Raw genomic sequence first — 5931 nt, forward strand, 5'->3', positions numbered from 1 at the left:
TTTTTTTTTTTTTTTTTACAAGGTAGAAATTTTACTTTAACTTAATTTAAGTGTATGTGTGTAAAATTTTTTCCTGAAAATTTGAAGTCCGACTCTTATCCTCTACACCCTACAAACACTTATACTTGTAGAGTGATCATCGCACTAAAGGTATGTAGTGATCCAAATGATGTTACTTTCACCAAAAAAATCCAAAGTGTGTATGTATATTTTGTCCAACTTGTTTCAATATCAATTAAATTAGTGATTTTAGCGTTTAAAGTAGTAGATTAATGTATAAATAATGTAATTAATTATCAATTAGCACCCCGAAACACAAATTGTGACAAGAATCTAATAAAAAAAATGTGACATTTGACAAGAGTGTGAGTAAGTGTGTTGTACAGGAGTGGTATATAAAACTCAAGTAAGCATTGGGCCTTAGATTAGAACGAGTCAAGAACATATCATTCCAAGATATGAAGCCTAACCATGGAGATACATACTCCGAAACACAGACCAAAGATTATACAAGAAGTCATTAGAAATGCCCTCAAGATCTCGAACCTTGGAATCCGACCAAATAGGACCTATCATCCTTGGTCCGAGCTTGAGTAAATCACTAGAGTCATCCGAGGTGAAAACCTATTGACTATACTACCCACGCCAGTCTATGTTTTAAGCTACCAAAGCATCCTGTCGAGGTATTTGCAAGATATTCGAGGATGCCCTCCAGATCTTGTTGATAAATCTACAACAGTCCACTTGACACAGTTGCATTTAATGCAATGGATAACTTATTAGAATAAAACAAAAGGCTACAAAAGTTTTTGTTCATCATAATCTCAAGAAAAGAAGAGTCTAATGGGATAGAAAGCTGCCCAACTACACCAGGACAACACCTACTATGGCACATGCTAGAGAAGAAAATGAAGAGAACTAAGCAAAGGATAAGAATAAAGAAGAAGGAAGAGGGAGAGTATAAAAGAAAAGAACGCAGACAAATGAAGGCGGTTTTAGAAGGATTAGAGAAAGAGATAGAAGCCCAAAAAGAGAAGAGTGAAACACATAGTGAGAAATGTAATAGACAAATTATATAAATAAAGTCTTGGACACAATTTTATACAGTAGAGAGTTATCTAGTTCTTATTCAAATTTCTTGTTATGGATTGTATTGCACCCTTAATAGAAATCAATTGTGATTTCAAGCAAGTAATTAAGCTTGGGTTAATTTCTTGCTTCCACATAAATCATTATAAGCTAGATTTTTGTTTATTTTATGTTTGTTTGTAGGTTCCACATTACTTTTTGTCTCAATTTTATTTCAAATAATTTAAATTTTAGTTTTTTATTTAAAAAAAAAAAACTATTTTTATACTTTTTGTCTCACATGATGAAGATAAACTACAAAAAATAAACAATTCTCAAATGGAAAAGCATTCACATCAGTTAATGCAAAAAATTGTATTTATTTTAGCCAAAGAGTTTACTTTTTCTATTTTGCAAAACCACTTTTCAAAAGCACCTATATCGTAATATCTATTTTACACTTAATTTCATTAAAATATCAATTTTTCTTTATTTTTTAATTATTTTTCTTTCTTTATTCAAAACAATTATTATCCACTCTTTCACTCTCGTAATATGTAAAAAAAAAGAATATAAAACTAAATATAAAATGAATAATGTCCGTGCAAATTTACACGATTACTATAGCAAATTAGCAAATTTACATATCTTTAACTTAACTAATATTGGTGATTTTGGAACTTAAATATGTAAAATTAATCGCTGTTTTTATTTTGCATTGACTAATGCAAATGCTCTAAGTATGTGTTCTTAGATGACCTAAAGTTACGCAAACTCGGACCTTAAAGGTAAATTAAAATAACAATTGATTAGTGGTCACACACTTTATTAATTGTCAATTTGTGATTGGATTAAATCATTTACATAATCATCCACAATTCGTATTTAAGGTCTGTTTAGGATCCGCTTATTTTATTGAAATTGAAATTTTTTTGCTGAAAGTACTATAAATAAATGTAAAAGTTAACTGAAATAGTACAGTGGGATCCATGAATAATACTAAAAAGTGCAATGGATCTCATAAATAGTACAAAAAATAAGTTAAATAGTAAAATAAACTAATTTTTTAATTTGAAACTAAAAAAAAACACTTCTAGTGAAAAGCAGGACAATACCATCACTATTTTTTTTTAATGAAATACAATCACTATTGATGCATGACAAAGTGTGCTCCTATACTTTTCCATAAAATAAAAAAAAAAAAAGTAAAAGTGGTATAAATAAATAAAAAGCTTAGTTTGTGTTACAAGTTACAACGGCTGAGGAATAGTACTATAGAACAACCAGAATACAAGGTTCGATTGTGACGCACACCGTTTTATTTCCGTTAAATACTATGTGCGTGCGTGCGTGCGTGCGTTTTAGCGGGTTCGTTTGACTCTCTCTCTTTCCTATGACTAGAAATAACACTAAAATAGAAAAATATATTATTAACCTCTATTTTTTTATAATAATCTTAAAAAATATTCAACTTCCTCGTCTGCTTAGATTTTTTTTTTTTTAAATTCCTAAAAGATAGAAGGTGTTTAGGATTAGGACTCCTAATCAATCAGTAAAAGGACTCATTTAATCAAATCCCACTTTATTATTATTCTTCTTTTAAAGGCCTAAACAAAAATAAAACGTATTATTCTATTTATATAGTAGTATTTATTTACATTGACAATACATATAAATTGGAGGAGCCGAGGCAGAAGGAGAGAGAGAAGAAGTGTTCAACTACAAACTACACTTTACACGTCTTTCAATCTTAACACCTCCTTAAAAAACCTGAGGTGCCCATTGCTTTCTTTTTCTTTTTTCTCTTTTATTCTTTTTCATGTTTCCATTATTTTATTATTATTATTTTTTTCATACTATTTATTTGTGTTTTCACATTCTTTCATTCTTGTTATTGCTGCCACTAATCATCTTTCTTTAATTAAATTATTTTGTTTACTAAGTCAATTCCCTTTTGTTTTTTTAATTTGAAAAATCAGATTGCATTCTTTTTTTTTTTCTTTGTGGGGTTGAAGAAAATATTTTATTTTTTTTCAAATTGTAGTTTATTGAATTTTCTTATAAAGATTATATTTTTATTCATTCTTTTATGGGATTTTATTTTTTGGTTGAAGTTTGCATTGATTCAGAAAGCAAGAAACAAAACTGTTGTTTGGGGGGCTGCTATTGAAGCTCTGGGAATTGGGTATATATTGATATTGATAGCCTTCTTTTTCTATCTAAATTTTGAGTCTTTTTTTTTATAGTAAAGAATGAAAAACTGTTTCTGATTAATTGTTTCAGCATTTTTTTATTTGGGTTGCTCATTATGGGGTCTATTTCTGCAGGAATAGTTGGTAAATTAGGGTTTGCATTTTTTGTAATTGTAGCCAATGGCACAGTTCAATTTTGCAGCAGAATCTCATATCAAACAGGTTAGATTTCTTATTCTTTCTATTGGGTTGAACCTATTTATCCAAAATATCTGTTTTATCCATCCATCTCACATGATCAGAATATTTTTATGTTTTACTTTTGTTCATGTCTTTTGATTACCTCTCTTATGATTGATCCTCAGGCCTCAACACATTGCAAGTTTGATCCTTTGTTTTTGTTTATTTTAAATTTTTGTTTGGCTATGGGATAACTGTGCACAGTAATCTAATTCTGGGTGTTGAGGAGTATGATACTTTGTTATCCATTCCTTCACAAAAAAAAAAACTAATGCTCATTAGATCTTAGGTTATAAATTGACCTTCTTGTAGGCTTTGTAGGATTCATCATGTATATTTGATCAGCATCAAACTTTTTTCAAAAAGGTGAGGTGTGAAGGTAAAGTAGTCTTTCCTAGGTTTACATAGGAGTCTCATATTATAAAATGTGAGCTCCTTAGAGATTAATTTGGAAAACATGGAAAATGTTTGTTGCAACATACAGACAAGTTTTCAAACGGTAATTTAAGTTAAATACAGAAGATTATCTGTCAAATATTGTTTTGTTGCTCCATGCTGCATTGACAATGCTATAAAGTGTTTGATGTTTGGCAATTGTATTATCAATTTATTCAGGACTGGGTTTTTATTCACAAACAGTGTGAGGGGATAGAAAGCAAAATTGGGTTTTACCCCTTAGTTGATGAAACAATAGGTTTAGGACAACAAACTTAGTCAGGTCTAGGATGTAGTCATATACATGAACATGAGGTATTGGATAATAGTTTTAGAGAAAGCTAAGACCGGTATAAAGTTTAACTTTTGAAACATTACATTATTGGATTGCATTTCTTGATTAGTTTGGAAAGGAACCAGATTGGCATAAGCCAAAAAGGTTCCTATTTTTCTTGTACATATTTTTCAAATTGGTGCATTTTCTTTTTGAGGTTGTTTGATTTTGGAGTCTGTGCTACCACTTCTAAATTATTTCTTACTCTACTGTGAGGAACTTTACAAAACTACCATTCTCTTTTGTTCTTGTCACATATGGTCAATAATTTTTGGCATGTTGCAGATATCAGCCAGATGGGATCCAGCTGGAGCATGCAGGCCTCTCATTGATGAAGCACCTGTATTTTATCCTTCTCTTGAGGTATTCTTCTGTCAATAAATAGGGATCTGATGTCATCGTTAATTTTTCTTTGGCTGTAGTATACTTTTTCAATTTAATTTCATATCATTCTTCTTATATCAGGAATTTGAAGATACACTTGGTTACATAGCAAAGATACGTCCGAAGGCAGAACCATATGGCATATGTCGGATTGTTCCTCCATCTTCCTGGATTCCACCCTGCCTCTTAAAGAGAAAGATAAATGGGAACTTGCTAAATTTTCTACACGTACCCAGCATGTTGACTTGCTTCAAAATAGGGAGCCCATGAGAAAGAAAAACAGAAGCCGGAAGCGAAAACGAAGGAAGCACTCTAGAATTGGAACAACCAGGAGACATGCCAATTGTAGTTCTGAAGCTAATGTTTCTTCAGAGACTGATGAGAAGTTTGGGTTTCATTCTGGACCAGACCTCACACTTCGAGATTTTCAGAAATACGCTGATTATTTTAAGGAGTCCTACTTTGGAATGAAGAATGCTAAGGAGGACCTAAACTTTGTTGAACTGTAAAGCAAAAAGGATGCGAACCCTCTGTGGACGATATTGAGGGTGAATACTGGCGGATAGTTGAGCAACCACAAATGAAGTTGAGGTATGGAATTAGAATATACTCTGCTCTTACATTTACTTTTTGTATGTCTATTTATGAAAAGATGTGAATTTCTGTTTTGCCGTGTTCCAGGTAATATATGGAGCTGACTTAGAAACAGGACCATTTGGAAGTGGATTTCCTAAGGCATCTTCCATGGTAACTGAAAGTGGTTTGGATGAGTATGCAATGTCAGGTTGGAATCTAAACAACTTACCACGCCTGCCAGGTTCTGTACTATGTTTTGAAGGAAGTGATATCTCGGGAGTTCTAGTACCATGGCTCTATGTTGGGATGTGTTTTTCTTCTTTCTGTTGGGTAGGTCAATGGAATTACTTCTCAAATTTCTACATGCATAATGAGTTAATTATATCAAACACAATGATGGATATTGGACTTTGTCACACACACACATGCACACACTCTTAATGCCTTTTCAGATGCTCTTTACATTCTGGAAAGGTACTAAACTACAAATTTTATGACCTATTTGCTCCCTAAATTGAAGTTTTTTGCATTAAAGAAAAAGAAATTTAACTTATCCAAGCCTACAAATGGTGTTTGACAAAATTTTTATTTGCTGTCTCTATGTACTAGGTTTCACTGATTTCCAAATTATCTATTTGATAAGTTAAATTATGACTTGTTACACAAGAATTATTGTTTCTAAGAGTGTTTGGTCTCCTGAAT

At 31.5% G+C, this 5931-nt stretch overlaps 1 long non-coding RNA gene across 2 annotated transcripts; it reads left to right on the forward strand.

The window, feature by feature from the left end:
* The first annotated feature begins 2733 nt into the window (after nucleotides 1-2733).
* On the forward strand, nucleotides 2734-4832 carry LOC136066036 (uncharacterized). 2 transcript variants are annotated; one of them, XR_010627575.1, is made up of 5 exons: nucleotides 2739-2843; nucleotides 3183-3253; nucleotides 3396-3482; nucleotides 4555-4632; nucleotides 4735-4832. It is a non-coding gene; the product is annotated as an uncharacterized LOC136066036 (long non-coding RNA). The 2 variants fall into 2 exon arrangements; XR_010627576.1 differs by lacking the exon at nucleotides 3183-3253 and having other exon boundaries at nucleotides 2734-2843.
* The last annotated feature ends 1099 nt before the right edge of the window (nucleotides 4833-5931 follow it).

The sequence above is a fragment of the Quercus suber genome, unplaced genomic scaffold (assembly GCF_002906115.3).
Source record: "Quercus suber isolate HL8 unplaced genomic scaffold, Cork oak 2.0 scaffold_1635, whole genome shotgun sequence".
Taxonomy (NCBI): Eukaryota; Viridiplantae; Streptophyta; class Magnoliopsida; order Fagales; family Fagaceae; genus Quercus; species Quercus suber.